Here is an 18,052-nt window from a genome sequence, read left to right as displayed (position 1 = left end):
TCAACAGTAAATGTAAGTTGATTTTTATCTCGGCCAAATATGGTTTTTAGAGCCCGGCGGTGACCATAATTAACCGGACAAATATTTTTGCGTGTGGTTATGAAGGCAAAATGTTTCATTGGATAAACCTAACATTTTTTGTTCAGTTTGTTACACCTGTATTTTTTTAGGTTCTCAAATACATTTTTTTTTTTGATTCATTTCAATGAAAAAAAACAAAAAAACAGGTGCAACAAAACTGAAGTTAAATTTTACATTTCATCCAATTAATACTTTTTTTCAGTGTAGGCCTGTAGTCTTGAAGTGTTTTTTTTTTTTTTTGCCTTCACAAACCCAGTCCAGGTAATTCTATTCATAGTTAAAGAAGATAACGTTGACTGACACAATGAAAATACAAAGCATCCGAACTGAGCCCAAGAGCAGACAAACAAACCCGGAGATGAAAAGACTCCCAGTCATCTGTCCTTTGGGGCCACACTCCCGTCAATTACCATGGAAACAAACGAAAAGGAGAGAGTACAAACGAGAGCACGCTGAGCTTATCTGTGGAGTGTATTTATCTTTCCAGTTTTCCCCCCCGTGCTGCAGAGAACCATTAAAATACCGCCTAGCTTCCACCCTCCATTTTGCCATTTCTGTGTGTCAAACAAATAGAATTCAACCCCTGAAAGAGACCAAGAGGAACGGGTAGACGCGTGTGTAGAACTCCACAAAAAAAGAAAGACGGGTAACACACATCTACCTGTTCATTTCAGACTCTTTTATGATGGATTTATTTGTCTGACAGAGACAGTGCAGAGGTGGGTACTCAAAACAGTTCAGCAAACTACAAGCCCAAACCATCACCTACTGTACACTGGTATGAACTTACTACTGTACATTGGTGTGAACTGAATACATCTATATGTCTCAATGTGTCTTGTATATTAAAGAAATACTTAGAGAAATACAAATGCTGAAAATCTCACAAAAAATGTCTTTTGAGTGCAGCAGGTTTCTTTGCGTTGCAGTCAGACAAAATGTTCGCCGCAGGAGCCTATACTTAATAAAGAACAAACCCTAAATCAGCCGAGCGGGCGTGGGCCGTGATGTCCGCACTGAAGAATCCCCCGGAGGGGTGCCGTGACCTCTTTTTAACGACGGCCGATGTATTTTTTTAAATCTGTCCTTTTGATCTGGGAGGTTTTCTTAATTCTGGATTAATGTGGGATGCCTCTGCCGGGGTCATGTGTTCTCCCTGCTCACCAGCTCTCTCCACATGCTCTTTTAAGTTCAACCTCAACAAATTTAAACGGCCTATATCCTTGCAGAAGAGCATGTAGGAGGAGGGCACAGTTAAGGACAAACCTGCAAAGCCCTGAACAGAGCAGGTTACTCGTGTTTCTTCAGCCCTTGGAAGAGCAGGTTTTTTTGGAACGTCTTTTCAAAATTTCAAGTCAGAGCCCTCGCACAGAGGGCCACCAGCAGACCACTAATCTCTTTGAAGCGTAGGTTTTTTTGGAATTCTTTGGAATGTTTTTTTCCCCACAAAATTCTAAGTGAGTGTTCTAGAACTCCGCTGCTTTCAGTCACCAGCAGTGATTGTGACATCAGCATTAGAATGTTCAGTTGAGAACATTCCAATCACGTGTGATCTTAAACCAACAAAAGAGTTAAAGCCTTTCAGGCACTCACTACAGAGTTAAGCCTGGTTCGAGTTAATGTGGAGACAATGAGAAGGCATGGCGTAAGCACGATGAAATTAAAACCGTTTCTCAACTTCTTCCCCGTGGCATCGCGGGGTTTGTTAGAAACCTCTCGTCCTGGACGAGAAAACAACGCAAGCAACGAGTCCTTGTGAGGCTTTGTGAGGATGTGTGTGTGTGTGGTGTGTGTGTGTGTGTGTGTGCGTGTGTGTTTGGGTAGCGAGGTTTAAGAGTAGCATGTTCATTCTCCACCTTTGCCGAACCTTTGAAGATTATATCGTCGTGCATTTCAGGCCCGCGAGCCCCATCGCTGGCCGTCCAATGGGAGCAGACTCCTCCAGGGGGGGGAAGGAGGGTTCATTAACGGGTTTCTGGCTCCGCAAACACGGCGATCCCTTTTATCGAGTCCCAGCGGAAGGGCGCGCTGCGGTTTCGGTGGGGGCTCCGGGACGGCCAGAGAGAGCCCGCGTAAGTTTTTCCGAAGGAGACAGCCGTTCCAGGTGCTAATCAGCTGCTGCACTGTACGGGCCAAAGTTTAGTGTGTGTGTGTGTGTGTGTGTGTGTGTGTGTGTGTGTGTGTGTGTGTGTGTGTGTGTGTCTCTCTCTCTCCTTGCAAAAATAGTGGGAAAAAGTCACACATATCCCGCGGTGACAGGCATCCTCCGTGCGTGTAATGGCTATTATCCTGGAGGAGTCGACACGGAGGAGGAATGATTATGTGCAAAACAGACAGCGAGCGGGACGCAAAGGGGGGCTCATTTTGCACACAAAATGGTGGTGATGGGGGGGGGGGGATGCTGGGAAGTTGCTACCGCTTCCTGTCAGGATTTTTTGGCTGAGAGGGGGAGAAGCAGAGGTGAAATGGTGCTCGTGTGCAAAGAGCACGTTTCAGCCACAGGCTTCACAAGTTCAGATCAACGTGGTCAAATTTGACGAGGAACAGTTTATACGACAACCACAGATTTTTAAAAATGCAGGCTCTCATTTAAATGCAAATAAATAATTACAGTCGTTTGCAAAGAGAACCAAGTTAAAAATTCAACTCAATTAGCCAAGTCAGCTTTAGCTTCATAATTAGTCATTTGAAAAGCCGTTTGCTGTTATAAAAAAATAAAGAGAATAAAATATATGTTAAATGTTCGTTATTTTTGTGAAAAAAAAAAAACAGAACAAGTATTTGCTCTTTCTCATTGGATTATTTGATGGGAATGTTCCCTCCAGCTGTTTCAGAAGAAAAGGGGATATTCATAGGCATTAAATACCATGAAATAAAATCCACATTTTACATTTTTGATGGCTGAACCGGTTTAAACCAGTATTGAAATCGGTCCTGGGTGCATAATAACTGTAATACTGTAATAAAGGAGAGAGGCTTGCCAGTCATGGCTAGGGTTTGGCTTTTATTGCAGGCACACACATACAGGCTGCAGACAGCCGTTAAAGTAAGATGGAGGACCAGACCACGAGGGCTTTCTCTCTCCCAAATGTACTGTGGCTGAGTTTGGGGAGGGGGTGGGGTGGGGGGTTGTGTTGTTCCCCCACCCCTATTAAGACATTGAGGTCTGGGATTGGGACGCCAGGGAAACGAATGGAACGAATGAGATCCCCTACAACACCCATCTTGCTGTCCGCAGTGCCAGTCTCCCCTCTCTCCCTCCCGTTCCCTCTCTCCCTCTTCCACTTCCTGCTTTAAATGAACAAACATTTGTCAAGGTGGTGCACACCGAGCCAAGATACTGAGATGGAAGGTCAGAAAAGCACACCACTCTAATGCCATTAAATTAGAGCCCCCCGCAGCCACGTCTGACAGCTTGGGCTGTTGTGAATCTGTGACATTTACGGTGGACATCTGCAACAGACATTAACATAAACAAGTCAAGCTCCCTTCCTGCCTAGCCTCTCGCATACGCCAACAAACACACGTATGGATTTTTCAGAATGACATCATGGTAATCTCTCTCTCCCTCCCTCTCTGTGCGCTGTAGATGAGGAACAGGCAGGTATGTCACAGGTGGGGGGGGTGGGGGGGTATTGGGGGCAGACATGTTGAAAACTGTCACCCGCTCGTCAGACATTCCAGTACCCCCGGGCGTGAAAGCAATCCCCCCTCTCTCATCAACACATCCAGAGGACTGTACACACAGATTTTGGCTCGGGGCCAATGAACAAGGAGAAAAGCCTCGGCTTCTGTCCCCAGTGCATCTTCAAACACACTCCGGCAGTGCCCTGTGCATCAGACAGGGGGCGCCACTGAGCCCAGCGTTTCACTACCCCCCTCAGCTCCAGTAAACTCTGGAACGCTGGATTGCCACATTTCGGAATCTCTGAGCATGAGTTCCTGTGTACTGTACGCCAGGGCTCCCCAGCCCTGGTCCTGGAGAGACGCAGGGTGTGGATGGATTTTTTTTTTTCACCTTAGAAACAGCAACTGCGCAATAAACTGCTTTAATCAATGGTCAATTAAAAAAAAAAAAAAAAACCGTAACAATGAAAACTAGCAGACCATGTCTCCAGGGTTGGAAGTTTCTGCTCAACTGTACAGTATCTACATTCTACCACATGTTAAACTGCACAAACAAAGGATCCCCAATAGAGATCAAATCATCTCTGCAAGAGTTGCCTTTTTATTGTCTCTAAGTTTTGCAAAAAGCAATGATTATGTTTGACATTCCAGCATTTCATGTACTGTTGCAATCACAAAAAATTGAAACCTTGGGCACCAACAGCAAATTATTATTTGTTGCCCCTTTATACGTTCAATTTAATAAAACTTTTGTTGTTTCATCTGGAAGCGATTTCAGAAACGCGTTGTTTTCCGTGGGCCTTATAATTATGCAAACCAACCAGCGCTACGTACCGCGCTTCCTCTGGGAATGCTAAATGTTAGCACATTTCAGTGTTTTACTGTGAATTCCAGCTTTGAGTTGCGGATACCGCACTTGGAGGTCTAACGCAGTGTCGTTTTTTGGAAGGTGCAGATGAGGCCGTTGCGTTTAAAAATACCCCCAGTCAAGCAAATTAAGACTGATAGTCACGACCTCTGAACTTGTCAAGAATTAGGTTCAGTCACGATGAGGTATTTCACATCTTAAATTTAGCAGCGGCCAGTCCATATACCAGACTGCCTGTAAACAGGCCTGAAGCCTCTACGGACAAGCAGTCATTCTGAATTAGCCTGATACACCTTTGATGGACATGCCATGACATCTCCATTACATTACATCATTTAGCAGACGCTCTTATTCAGACTTACACAACTTTTACATAGCATTTACATGGCAGCGATGCAGGTTAAGCACCTTGCTCAAGGGTACAATGGCAGTGTCCTACCCAGGAATCAAACCCGTGACCTCTAGTTTTACAAGACCAGTTCCTTACCCATTACACTACACTGCCGCACCTATTCACTAGCCAAAGTAGATATAAAATCTCTATTGAATTATACCACCAATGTAGGTTCAATAACATTCTCCAGCTCACATATGTAATAACATGTATATTCATGGCTAATAAAGATACCTTTATTTTAAAAAAGATACCCTAATGTCATACAGACAAGGGACTCGGGCAATAGCAAATGAATGTTCTGACCCACACTCTGGCCTTGAGGAAAAAAATTAATTATTAAATTAAATATGCCGCCATGGGAAACTTGAGAACTCTATTAAAAAGAACTTTTACAACAAATGGTCCATCCCAGCTGTTGAAAAATGTCAAATAAAGTGTTGTGAAAATGTAGCCTGAAAGATGCTCTGTGTGACTTGTTCTCAGACTCCTACACAGTTAATCTTGAACAACAGGATTTGTGCGACAGAGATAAATGTGCAAAAGGAAACTATCACAAATGAGAGAGGGAGAAAGAGCGAGAGAACGTAAGCAAGAGAGAGAGTGAGAGAGAGAGAGAGAGAGAGAGCACGCAGGAGAGAGAGACCGAGAGGAAGCGAGAGAGAGAGAGAGCGAGCGTGAGAGAGAGAGAGAGCACGCAGGAGAGAGAGAGACTGAGAGCGAGCGTGAAAGAGAGAGGGAGAGGTGGGAGTTGAACCAGAAAGATAAGTGAAATACACTCCTGGAAGTGTCCTGCAGAGGCCCTGATGCACGTGCACAGTGTCCATGAATATCATGCATTGCGCTTCACAACATGGATTCATTCTGTAATGCAAAACAGACTGTTTGGCCAACTCCCGTGGATCCACGAGAATGCATGCCATACTTTGAAAAAAATGATCATAAATGATTGAGGCAAAATTCACATAGCTTTGCAGGAAGAGAACATGGCCTATTGGTGAATACACACGTGCACACACACACACACAACAAAACTGACTCAGCACATAAATGCTAAGCACCCATCAAGGATAGATGCGTGCCTTTCAACACATTACAGCTGAATGCTCCATCTTTTTTGTGTGAAGTTTAGTGTCTTAGTCAGACATGCATATGAGAGATGACTCCATATTATTATTATGGGGTTTGGGTGCTGCAGCCTATCCCAGCATGCATTGGGTGAGAGGCAGGAAGACACCTTGGACAGGCCACCAATCTATTGCAGTAACCCAATGCTCAGTTGGGTGAAATGATCTTGTTTATTTTTGAAATATTTAAGAAGAAATCAGTTACAGAAATAGGCCATGTAAGGCCATGATACTGTACCCATGGGAAATATACCGTTGGAAACAATGGAGAATTTTAGGCCAAGCAAATATTTAGGGTGGCTACTGTTTATCCCAATCAGTCAAATCAAAGCACACCGACAGCCGCCTATTTTCATCAAGAATATTATTCAAAAACCCCTGAACAACAATACTAAACAGAAAACTAAGGCAATGAACACATATTCAGAAACACCAGTAAAACATGAATGCCCAGCTTCTCTATCCATTGAAACTATGGTACCATTTAAAAAAAAGAAATGGCCACCAACACCCTTCTGTAATCAAAGCTGGTGTCTTATGCCTCCAAACCATATTATCTACCATAGGTGCAAACACCGTCCTACTGAAGACAACGTGAGTTTGCAGCTGATATGAACGATGTAGGTTTCATCTGGCTAATGTACACATTTGAAATGGTTACACGCAATGAAGGAGACAATTTAAACCCGTGGGTCTTTGAGGAAATATATTTTTCAAGGAAACAAGGTGCACATATCTAAATTGTTTTTAGGAATCAATTTATGTCAGACCTAACTTTTGAGTTTAAAACAATAACTTGTGTCCTGTGAGACAGACAAAACACCATAAATTAAAAGTATCGTTTACAGAATCCACTCACCATAGCACACCAAAATAAATGTCATAGGAAGCAGGTTAATAAAACCAGGAACCTTGTACTCCCCACAGTACATGACTCGTAAACCCAGGGGCATATATTATTACATCACGTCTGCAGCGTTTGTTCCATATTTGGTATTAGTCTGAAAGAGCAGTATTTTTTAAATAATTGTCTGTAACTGAAAACACCATAACCATAATCACCTGTACAATAAAATAGGACAAGTCGTGTTTTATTACAGGAAAGAGTTGGGTGGACATCAATTTCCTTGAAGTATCACAAGCCAAGCATTAGGCCTAATGTTTGTATTACATTAAATTATTCTGTCTTTTCGCAAAGCGACGTACATATTTTAGACCTCATATCCACCTTTGTCGGTCCACCCAACCAACGGACACATCTGTCTTCTTGTAATTCATTTGGTTTTCTATCTAACTGATTTGGACAGCCACACCAGTTCAGGCTCCTCAGTCTGTTTACTGGGTTAAGGATAAGATAACCTGGACCCTGGCATCTAACTGTGGGGGGCTGGGTTTCCAATGTGGGTTTATCTCTTTGAACTGCTGGTTTTTTGGAATGTCTTTTCAACATTCTAAGCCAGGGTTCTAGAACTCCATTGCTTTCAGTTACCAGCAGTGATTGTTACATCAGCATTAGAATGTAAATTCTATTAAGAACATTCTAACATTCTAAACATCATATTTGTGATCTCACACTTTAAAGAGCTAAAGACCATGCTTACATTTTAACTCACTATTTTGGAGCAAAAGTTGAAACCAAAAAAAAAACTTTATCTAAAAGAGTGCAGCTGAGCCTTCCTGGGTTTCTTTGCATTTTTTTCTTTTTCAGTTTCAGAGTCAGTAGAACATCAGCAGGGTGCTTCTTCTTCCCAATTTGTTTACGGATCTCTGCAGTGACAGCTCTGTTTACCAGCCCGTGCTGTGCCATTACTAAGAGAACTCAGGAAGTTCAAAACTGGAAATGAAATGCGTGAACAGTAACTTTAAAAGCGGGTTTTGGGTATGTATTATCGTATCATAGGACAATACTCAAGATTGGATGCATGGGGAACGGTCAATATATTCATTTAGGGAAGACTGAGAACTGAATAATAAAAAAATACTTTTGCAACCCTCTGCCATTTCGTTCAGTTTGCCTGTTTAGCACACTGCACCAGCTTCAGAACACTGGCATGAAAGAAAGTTGTGGCTGTCAAAACATTATTTGACACCCAGAAAATCTATCAACACGAAGAGCACATCCTGTTACAGACTGAAACAATCTTAAGACTCTCATGAAGGTGACAGTTAAACACATTTGGTCCCAGAGAAATCAATTTACTTGCAGACAGAACTCTGCATATTGAAGGATTCTGGCCTTGAAAAAAGTGCAGATGTCATGTTGTTTTTCTGTGCAGTGGGGGGGGGTCCGAGTCGAGGGTCAGAATCCGGTACTGATTTTAATTGTGGTTCTGTGGAACTGGCTTAGTCACCCCCTGAATCTGCTTCAGTTTCCTCTGGGAAAGCTGGAATATGCATAATCTAATTACCTTACACAGCCCACACATAATGAGGTCAGCATTTGAGGTTTGTGTGTGTGTGTGTGTGTGTGTGCACGTGTGTATGTGTGTCTGTGCGTCTGTTTGTGGTTTTGTGTGTGTGTGTGTGTGCGTGTGCGTGTGTGGACTCACTGGTCTGGCAATGTTCTTTGCCAGGACCGCCCCAGTTGTTTATATACTGTAAATAAGGCGAACACACTTAAGCTGTCTTAAATTGCCAGGCACTCTGGACCTGAAAGCCCACTGATGTAATGTAATGTAATGTAGTGTCCGTGTGTGTCCTGCACTGTACTGACATCCTTGGACCCAGCCCTGCCTCAGACTCTGACTCTTATCTGGGTGCATTGGGACATTGGCCACATCACTGAAGCAGCTAACAGAGTAATAAAATTGGACAAATTATTTCTGCACAAGGGGTTCGGTAACTGCTGGCAGGACGAGACAAGGGGAGACACCAAACTTGGGTAGCCGGGCACTTCCACAAATAACCCACAAGAGAATTTAGCAGGAAATGGCACTCTGTTCAAAAAGCTAGAGTTTTGATATAATATAGGATAATGTGTAAAACATTACCTTGATCGCTGAGAATGAGGCTTCCAATGTGCTGTTAGCTTAGAGCCAAAATGTCCGCCTGCCAATGATGTGACTGGACCGACAGCAGCTCTTGCTTCCTTTATTTCAGTAGAGGGGAAATGGGAAGAGATTATTAATACACCGCATCATTCTATGAGTTTGAGACACATTCCTCTTTTCAGGGGCACTGGGGTTCTACAAACATGCTTCAGAAACATTTTTATTATTATTATTATTATGATGATGATGAATGCTGGATCATCATCGCCCTCCAAATTTAGAGTAGCTGGTACATGGTTTTTCTAGATAAGATTAATGAGAGCACATGCATGTATGGGGAGTCTAGATGCAGATATGGAATTTGGGGGGGGATCTGGACATCCAAAATCCTTACCTTCCATTTGTACAGTTTGCCAGCAATTTTTAACAGCTAAATACAAAACGCAGTGCAATTTTAACTTCATATTATTGACAATTTAAATGCCAGTAAAATCCCTGCCCATCACTGCAATGGCCATTTTGACAAATACTCACAAGTCTGTGTTTTTGTATGACTGTACGTTTTGGCCCGTCAGGCTGTTTCACCAGCATCTAGAGAGTTAACAAATTTCAGATACATAACCGACTCGGGCCTGGTGCACTCATATCTTTTTTTTTTTCCCTCTCCCTCCTCATTATCTTTGCTCTGAATTATTGATGTGTTTTGGCTGGAGAGCATCGGTGTCTTTCCCACACCGTGATTCACACACTAATCAGGCTTGGGGAGTAAAAGAGCACCGATACGAAGCTGTAATCCTTTCTTTCAGATCCGCAAGGCCGCCCTGCCTTCAGTCAAACAATGAAGAAACACACGTAAAGGCTTCAGTCAACACCCGCCATGGCTATCCCAGATCCTTTGCATGGATTCCCCAGTGTCTCTCATCCTCTCTGTGTGTTGCATTGGTTTTTTGGGGGGTGGGTAGGAGTGGTTTGTGGGCTTGTGAATAGGTGGCTAGGATAGGGTTTAAGGTAGTTGTGGAAAAATCAGCATTTCAATAAAGAAACATCAAAAATAGTAAAAAATATCTCTCTCTCCCCCTTCCTCCTTCTCCCTCTCCCTCTATCTCTCTCCTAGTCTCTCTCCCTCTGATGAGGCTTTGACACTGGATTTGACATTTCCTTGCTTTGTATATTCTTCACGTACAGCATAAAAGGGAAATCACCTACCTAACTGTAATTACTGAAACTATCTGAAACAGATGTCCTTCGTGCTATTTGAGCTGTTTAAAGAAATGTACAATAACAGCTTCCTTCCTGATCATCTGTTCAACACATTTTCCCCTAAATCTGTGTCCATAGCCTTCACTGTCACAATTAAAATCTTATTTTCGTACATGAACATGTCATAGTCTATTTTAGTAAGTAGTGGGGCTGCAGCACACACACTAACTCACTGAGTCCTGAGCTCACTAAGTCGTCAGGGTAAAAACTGCTCTAACAGTGTATTTCTAATGCTAATAGAGCACATTTGTGTCCTTACCGGACTCTGACAAACTCAGTCACGCTCAGCTTAATGCAGAGAATGTTAGCAGGCGCTAGTCAGCTCCTGAGAGGCTCAAAGTTGTCTGGGAGCAGGCCCCATGTGACCTGGGCAAGTTTTGTAGCTTGTCAGGGCGCTGGAAGATGAGGTCACTTTCTCAGACCAGAAAAAAAAAAGATTAAAAAAAAAAACACAAGATTCATCATTCTCAACACTTCCTGGGATCTGGGCCAATCCAAACCTAAACATGAAGCCCAGACTGCCCATTAGAGTAAAGCTAATATGCGCTATAGGCCTGATGATATTTATTATAGTCCAGGATAGCAAAGGAGGACTTTTACACTGAAGCCAGTGTCCATTTGTTAAGAAGCTTTATAGGGTATAAAGGCAACCTGTCCAGTGCTTGTTCCTGACTAGTACATTATTTTGGAAGACAGCAGATCAACCCTCACCTCCCTTCAGCCATGATACTGTTTTTCATGATACTATTCAAGGAAAATTTAAAAAAATAATATTCCACCACAGAATTTATGTCGGTAAGCCATGAAAGCACATTACCTCTCACGAAAACAGCACCAAGAAATGCTGAGGACAGCATTTCTGCCTTGCTTGCCTCTTACATAATGCAGAACAGTACGGTGGGACCAGAATTAACCTGATTCCTAAAACAACGGGAAGTCGAGAATCAAACAGCAAATGCAATAAAACGGTTGAATAATCACTATAATGCATGAATTATGACTTTATTATACTTCAAATGAGGCACAATTACTGCATACAGTTTCAGACAGAGGGGTAATATTACCCTCCCGTTGGCAGCTATTGTGTGTAATTAATTTGAACCGATTGTTTACATAACATACAAGATTTATTTTTCAAACTAGACCTACTGTAATAGCCACAGATGTGTTGCTCTTGCGCGTAATTTCAAAAATGTTGGCACAGGCATATGCCCAGACTTGAAATCAACACAGGGGATGCAAAAAAAATGAAACTTTTACGCTTGAAGCGGCAGTATTTTTCCGTGGTTACATGCTTCGCCATACAGACACGGATCACAGGCGGCACTGTCTGATCCGCATGCCGTAAAGCAGGTGCTCATTACGTAACGCTTGCAAGAGGAGCGCTCGAAACAGCTGCTATGCAGAGTTCCACGCACCACGGTGCGATTTCTGCAGCGAGTTTTCAGGCCTGCTGCTTACGACCACTGCGAACTGTAAAATGTTAATTCTATGCTGTAATCTTAACATTGATGTAAACCGACATACATAAAAGTTTATGCGCACATAAAATGTGTAGCCTTCTCTGACTTGGTTACTAGAGAAGGATCATACGCAAAGATACCCGGATTTATCAACGTGCTAGCTAGTTGACAATCTAACTTAAAACAGTAGCCAAACATCCTTGTTAACCCACACTCATGCCACACTCCCACAAGAAAAATACGAGTCACTTCCAGAATGTAGCCATTACATCAGTCCCACAAATAAACACAACACAAAACCAAACAAAAAACACCTCTGAGCCTCAGGCTCTCTGTCTTGTCTTAATCAACTAAGATAATTACATGATACACTTGGCAGGTCTGAACATAGTAAAGCAACATATAACTGGGATTTCACATTGCTTTGCACTGACCATAAGTTAACGTAATAACTAGCATCAACAACTCAGGAAGTCAATAAAACGTGGTTGCTTACCGTCAACACGGGTCCGTTTTCTCAAATAATTTGTGGCAATTACTTGCTTCAGCCATGCAAAGTTACGTTTCGTCCTCCAGATTCGATCGATGTCCTCCATGTTTTCTAGTCTGTAAGTCTTAGATTTGATATTCGAAAAAAAATATTATTATATTATTAAAATTAACGTCTGAATATACATTTTAATCATACAGACATGTTCATGCTTCCAGACGTTTCCTCTAGCTTGTGAATGACCATTTTCTCCACCTGGTGCGTAGCCAATCAGGTTTTGAATATTTTAATAAAAATTATCATAGCTGATTAGTGTTCCGCGGCAGATGACTTAATGATGCTTTGAACAGCGAACGCCACTCCCAGTTGACCAGGCGCGCGCTGGTGAGGCGGAAAACCAGTGCACAGGTAGCAAAAATACCTGAGCAGAACAGGTAGGCTACTTCAGGCGACGCTGAGTTTGCAGGGAACACTGTAAATAAAACCCCGCTGGCCTCTAACCAAGTGCAAGCTCTTATGTATTGTATTTTGGCAAATAATCTGGAAAGTAATCGTATTAATACAGACTGCCAAGTTGAAGGGAACTTTTTCATCTGTGTTTCCCACGTCCGTATTTTCTTCCCCACGTCTTTCCTACAGAATGAAAATGCTGTGGCCAATATAAAATAATGGTTTGACTGTTTGGTTAAAAATGTATGCTGAAGACCACAGGTGTCAAACTCCAGTCCTGGAGGGCTGCAGCGTCTGCGTGATAGTCTAAATTTTTGTTTACTTCAGGCAGTTCTTGCAAGCAATAATATTTTCAGCCAGTTGTATCTATTGTACATAAGCATTAACCAAACCAGATTTCTGCTTTGTCTCTATCCATCAACGCAGTGCTCCTGCAAGGTAATAATTGAAGGGTTATCCAACCCTTGCACCTCCCACTCCCTCCCAATCAGCAACAGTGGGAACAGGTAGAATGTACAGGTGTGCCCACATAGCAGGGATAGGTAATTGGGATCCTAAGAGGACGTACAGCCAAATTCCCACATTTAAATCAACACCAACTGTTCAGCCGGACAGGGGCTAAATATAATACTTCAGAGTTAAAATGGACTCGGTCAGTTTTGACACTGAACAATTTGGATGAAGCTAAGCGGGAAATTTCTTTTCTTTTTAAGCTTACAATTTTATTTTAAAAAAGAAAACAAACAGAAATTGTTTGTTTTCAGTTATACTGTTCAGCTCCCATAGCAGCGATGTGAAATTTGGGTCACAACATGCCAGCCAAATTCCCAGAGTTAAATAAACTCTAACTGCTCTTCAGGGCCACATATATCAGAGCTATGAAGTGAACACTCAATCAGAATTTTGAAACAGAAACAATCAGTTTGTTGTGTGAAGATCTTTCGGATATTTATTTTCTTTTTAGTTTACGATTTAAAATTTTTTTTTTTTAAATAGGCTACATAAATCGTTTTAAAGAAAGATATAAAGAAAAATATGAGTCCAATAGGGACTCTGCAAGAGCTGGTTAAACAGTGAACATTTTCCTGTGTGTGTTTTTAAAGTCACATATACGCATCTCCTAGTTGATGGAAAAACTACAAAACATTTATTTTGAAAATCAATTCAGATGTTTAATGTTAATTGAGCCGATCTTGACTTTCATGCTCTTTGGCCTGTTTTGAGGATTTAACTCGTTGAATCCAATCGCATAATTACCGGTCTTAGGCACATACCCAGCTGTCATGGCGACCTCAGTGCTCATCAGTGACTGCAGTTCGTTCTCCAGCGAAGAACACTGCCTGTTTAGCATAGTGAGGATGATGTCATACATTTCCACAGCAGTGGAACAAAAAGAAAGAAATTTAAAGAAGTCTGGGCTGATACGTTTCATTAAGGTTTCATAAAGCGTGGATGAGGAGGCAGGTAAATCGTTTGACAACGGAGAGCCAAGTTGGAACTTGAAAAAAAAGAAGTGTAGGCTATTTCAAATGTAGCCTCAACCGGCAAGAATTTTCAGTCAAGGCTATAGATTATCACGATCTTCTCGGATTAATCTGGGTCGAAATCCAAGCCGAGTGACAAATAGGGGAACCCGCTGCCTCAGCTTTGCTGAGTCGTGTGGTTTTCTCTTCCTCTTCTGCCAAAAAAACCGCAATGTACCCAGCGTGGCGCTAAATCAGCGGAGGCTAAGGGGACTCCCGGGTCCTGGAGCCGTCACAAGTCGCGGCAGCGCCGCCGAGGACCGGCTGTTCGCGATTAGGTTTTGGATGGCGTCGCGTTCCTCCCCAGGGCTGCCTTGACTCCGTTTCCCCCCGCCCCCCCCCGAGGTCGTTATGGTTACCGTTGCCAGACAGCGTCAGGCCGGCTCACGACTCTGCACGGAGTATCGGGTCGCGCGGGTGAGCGGTAAGATCCCGCGGAAACCTGGGCTCTCTGGTGTTTTGGCGGGCGTTAAAATATTTCATTGTTTAAAACTGGACTTATTGAAAGCGCGCACACACGCATACACTAGGTTATTGGTGCACTGGCCCAGAGACAGAAATTGGCAGCAAAATGACATTCACTGGGACTTACTCCCAGCCAACAAGCAAAAAAACTTAGGTCTTATGTTTGATTCTGAATTGAACTTGGATTCTCATATTAGGAACGTCACCAAGTCTGCTTTCTGTCATCTGAAAACTATCACTAGAGTCTGGTCTTTTCTCACTACATTTAAATACATTTATTAATTTAGTTTAAAATTCTAATGAGCTCTTCCTGTACTGTACGAAATGTCATAGGATAATACTCTGACTCCGTGTTATTGTGATCAAATCAATTTTGAACAAATATAGTAGTTTTTGAATTGATGGATGGTACAGTATGTCTCTGGTGAATACACAGGACTATTGGTGCTGATTTTGTTGAACACATGCAGGCACCGCACTTATAAACATTCCATGGGCATTAGGACAGCACTGCATATGTTTCTTTAATAAGTCTGTTTTGCAGCTGAAGTTCCATGGCTCACTTCATTGTTTTTGGGTTTGTTACCTTGGCCCTGGGGGCATAAGGGCAGTGACCACACACACACACACACGTGCATATGCGCACATGCATGCACTCACACAAACACACGCACATGCACTCACACAAAAACACACACGCGTGTGCACACGTATGCACTCACACACGCATGCAGGCACACACACACACACAAACACACGCGCATATGTGCACATGCATGTACTCACACACACACACGCACGCAGGCACACACACACACACACACACGCACGCTCACACACACATGCATGTGCATGTACCCAGTGCGTTGTTACTCTAAAAATACCAACACACGGATTTTACCGGAGAAATTAAATAAAACTTCAGAGGAACTTTCATCCATCAAAATGAGCAATTCATCTTCTCTCCCAAAAAAAAAGTAAAATAAACTGTGCATGAACAGGAATGAAGACCTCGGAGGGACAGAGAACGCACTCACAGGACACCACCCCACCCCCCCTGAAGGCCAACACTGACACGCCAGCTACAGAGAGGGCCCCAGCAGTGCCAAGACCTTCAAACAGATCAGAAAGCTTCAAAAAAAAGATCAGGATGACTCATTATTTTTGCACCCTTTATCTATATTCACTGCTCAACAGCAGAAGAACAGCATCCTTCAGGCAAAGCTCACTTATCAGTGCCTACACATTTACTGCACTCACAGAACCCACACTGCAGAACAGAACCCACACCGCATGTACAGAACCCACACTGCATGCACAGAACCCACACTGCATGTACAGAACAGAACCCACACTGCATCTACAGAACCCACACTGCAGAACACAACCCACACTGCATCTACATAACCCACACTGCATGTACAGAACCCACACTGCATGCACAGAACCCACACTGCATGTACAGAACCCACACTGCATGCACAGAACCCACACTGCATGTACAGAACAGAACCCACACTGCATCTACAGAACCCACACTGCAGAACACAACCCACACTGCATCTACAGAACCCACACTGCATGTACAGAACCCAAACTGAATGCACAGAACCTACACTGCATGTACAGAACCCAAACTGAATGCACAGAACCTACACTGCATGTACAGAACCCAAACTGAATGCACAGAACCTACACTGCATGTACAGAACCCAAACTGAATGCACAGAACCTACACTGCATGCTCAGAACACACACTGCATCTATGGAACAGAGCCCACACTGGATATGCATTGGCCACACTGCATGCACAGATCCCACAATGTATACGCAGAACGCACACCTCTGGCCACGGTATTGTAACCATCTGGAGTGTGCCAGGAAGCGTTACGTCATAGCCGAGCAGGCTGCTGTAAGGAAGTGCATGAGAGGTAAACAAGATAAATGGTCCTCTTGAAACAATCATATCGTGTTTCGGCGTATGGAGTCACCCTCCACGGTGTAGACCAGGGACTATGGTTATGTAAGAGCTTAAATAAACCTAAGCGCTGAGAATGGCCAGACAACGCCATGCTCAAGGCTGTTGCGAGTTAACACCTCACCAGCCATCCCCTGCAGCCTCCACAAAGGGGGAAAAAAATGGCCTCTGGGTCCATAGAGCCTGTTCAACTGTGCCTTTGATTTAGTGCTGATGTCAGCGGTTTTTCTGGAAGGACGTTTGTCATGTAAAATCCCTCCGTACTGGAAAGTGTCTCCATACGGGCCACTGTTATGGCATTGCAGTACTGTAGTTAGTTGCCAGCCAGAGATTTCGTCTGCTTCGGTGTGGCAGAGCCCTGGTCTTTGGACAAATGCTTAAGTATAGTGCCCATCCATCCATCCATCCATCCATCCATTATCTAACCCGCTTATCCTGGTCAGAGTCGCAGGGGGTGCTGGAGCCTATCCCAGCATGCATCAGGCGAGAGGCGGGAATACGCCCTGGACAAGTCGCCAATCTGTCGCAGGTAAGTATACCATTTTCTGCTTAAAGGAAAAATGCAGGGAAATGATTTAATGGAATGCCTCTAAAAATGAATTACTCAAGTGAATTATACTCGACATACACGTACAGGTATGTCATACTTTATTATTGACCTGCTTCCCCCAAAATGGTTTAGACTAAATAATAAGGGCATTTGCAGTTGAATATCATGTCTCATATTTTACGCCGTATGGAAGTAATTTGTTTGCCAACCAGAGCGTTTTACTGAATCATATTTTCCATAGATTCCATATGTTCCACGGTGCATTTGAGCCAGTCAGCTCACGGGACGAATCGGATTTCAAACCGATGGCACAAACCTGAAGTCTCTGCCAACAGAATATGTGCAATTAACTACGGCATAAAGCGGCTCAAAATCTTTTTAGAAAAATAGTTTATATCAACAAACCTTGTGGCTAAAATCGGTTAATCAAAAACACTTGTACAAATAAGATTTTATTTTTCCATCTCACACAAAAATCCTTGGTGTAGTTATTATTTTCTGTCTTTCCGTTGCCTGGGAGACAAGCTGTATTAAAAAGCACACATCCTGTAATGTACACATGAAAGTGTGTATTTATTTATTTATTTATTTTTTAACCAGCCAGCCCAGTTGATTAAAGTCAACAGCTGCACCGCAGACAGTGTCCCTGTGGGTTATTATCCCAGGTGTTCCTGTGTGGAGTCAATGTGAGGACATGCTACATGCTACTAAGCACCCAACCCACCCCAACGTTAATCCCCCCAACCCAACCCCCCCCCCCCCTCGCTGACTCAGGGGGTCAGAACA

The 18,052-nt window shown here is 43.1% G+C and overlaps 1 long non-coding RNA gene across 1 annotated transcript in view; it reads right to left on the bottom strand.

Annotated features, from left to right (window-relative positions):
• LOC135264060 (uncharacterized) overlaps positions 1–12,570 on the bottom strand; it is a 49,984-nt gene extending 37,414 nt beyond the window's left edge. The window contains exons 1-2 of the long non-coding RNA XR_010332588.1: positions 12,307–12,570; positions 9,088–9,185 (exon numbers count right to left, since the gene is read on the bottom strand). This is a non-coding gene — a long non-coding RNA (uncharacterized LOC135264060). The remainder of the gene's footprint in view (positions 1–9,087; positions 9,186–12,306) is intronic.
• Positions 12,571–18,052: the final 5,482 nt, after the last annotated feature.

The sequence above is a fragment of the Anguilla rostrata genome, chromosome 9 (genome assembly GCF_018555375.3).
Source record: "Anguilla rostrata isolate EN2019 chromosome 9, ASM1855537v3, whole genome shotgun sequence".
Classification (NCBI taxonomy): domain Eukaryota; kingdom Metazoa; phylum Chordata; class Actinopteri; order Anguilliformes; family Anguillidae; genus Anguilla; species Anguilla rostrata.
Note: the sequence above shows the minus strand (reverse complement) of the source record. Positions and strands in the feature narration are given on the sequence as shown.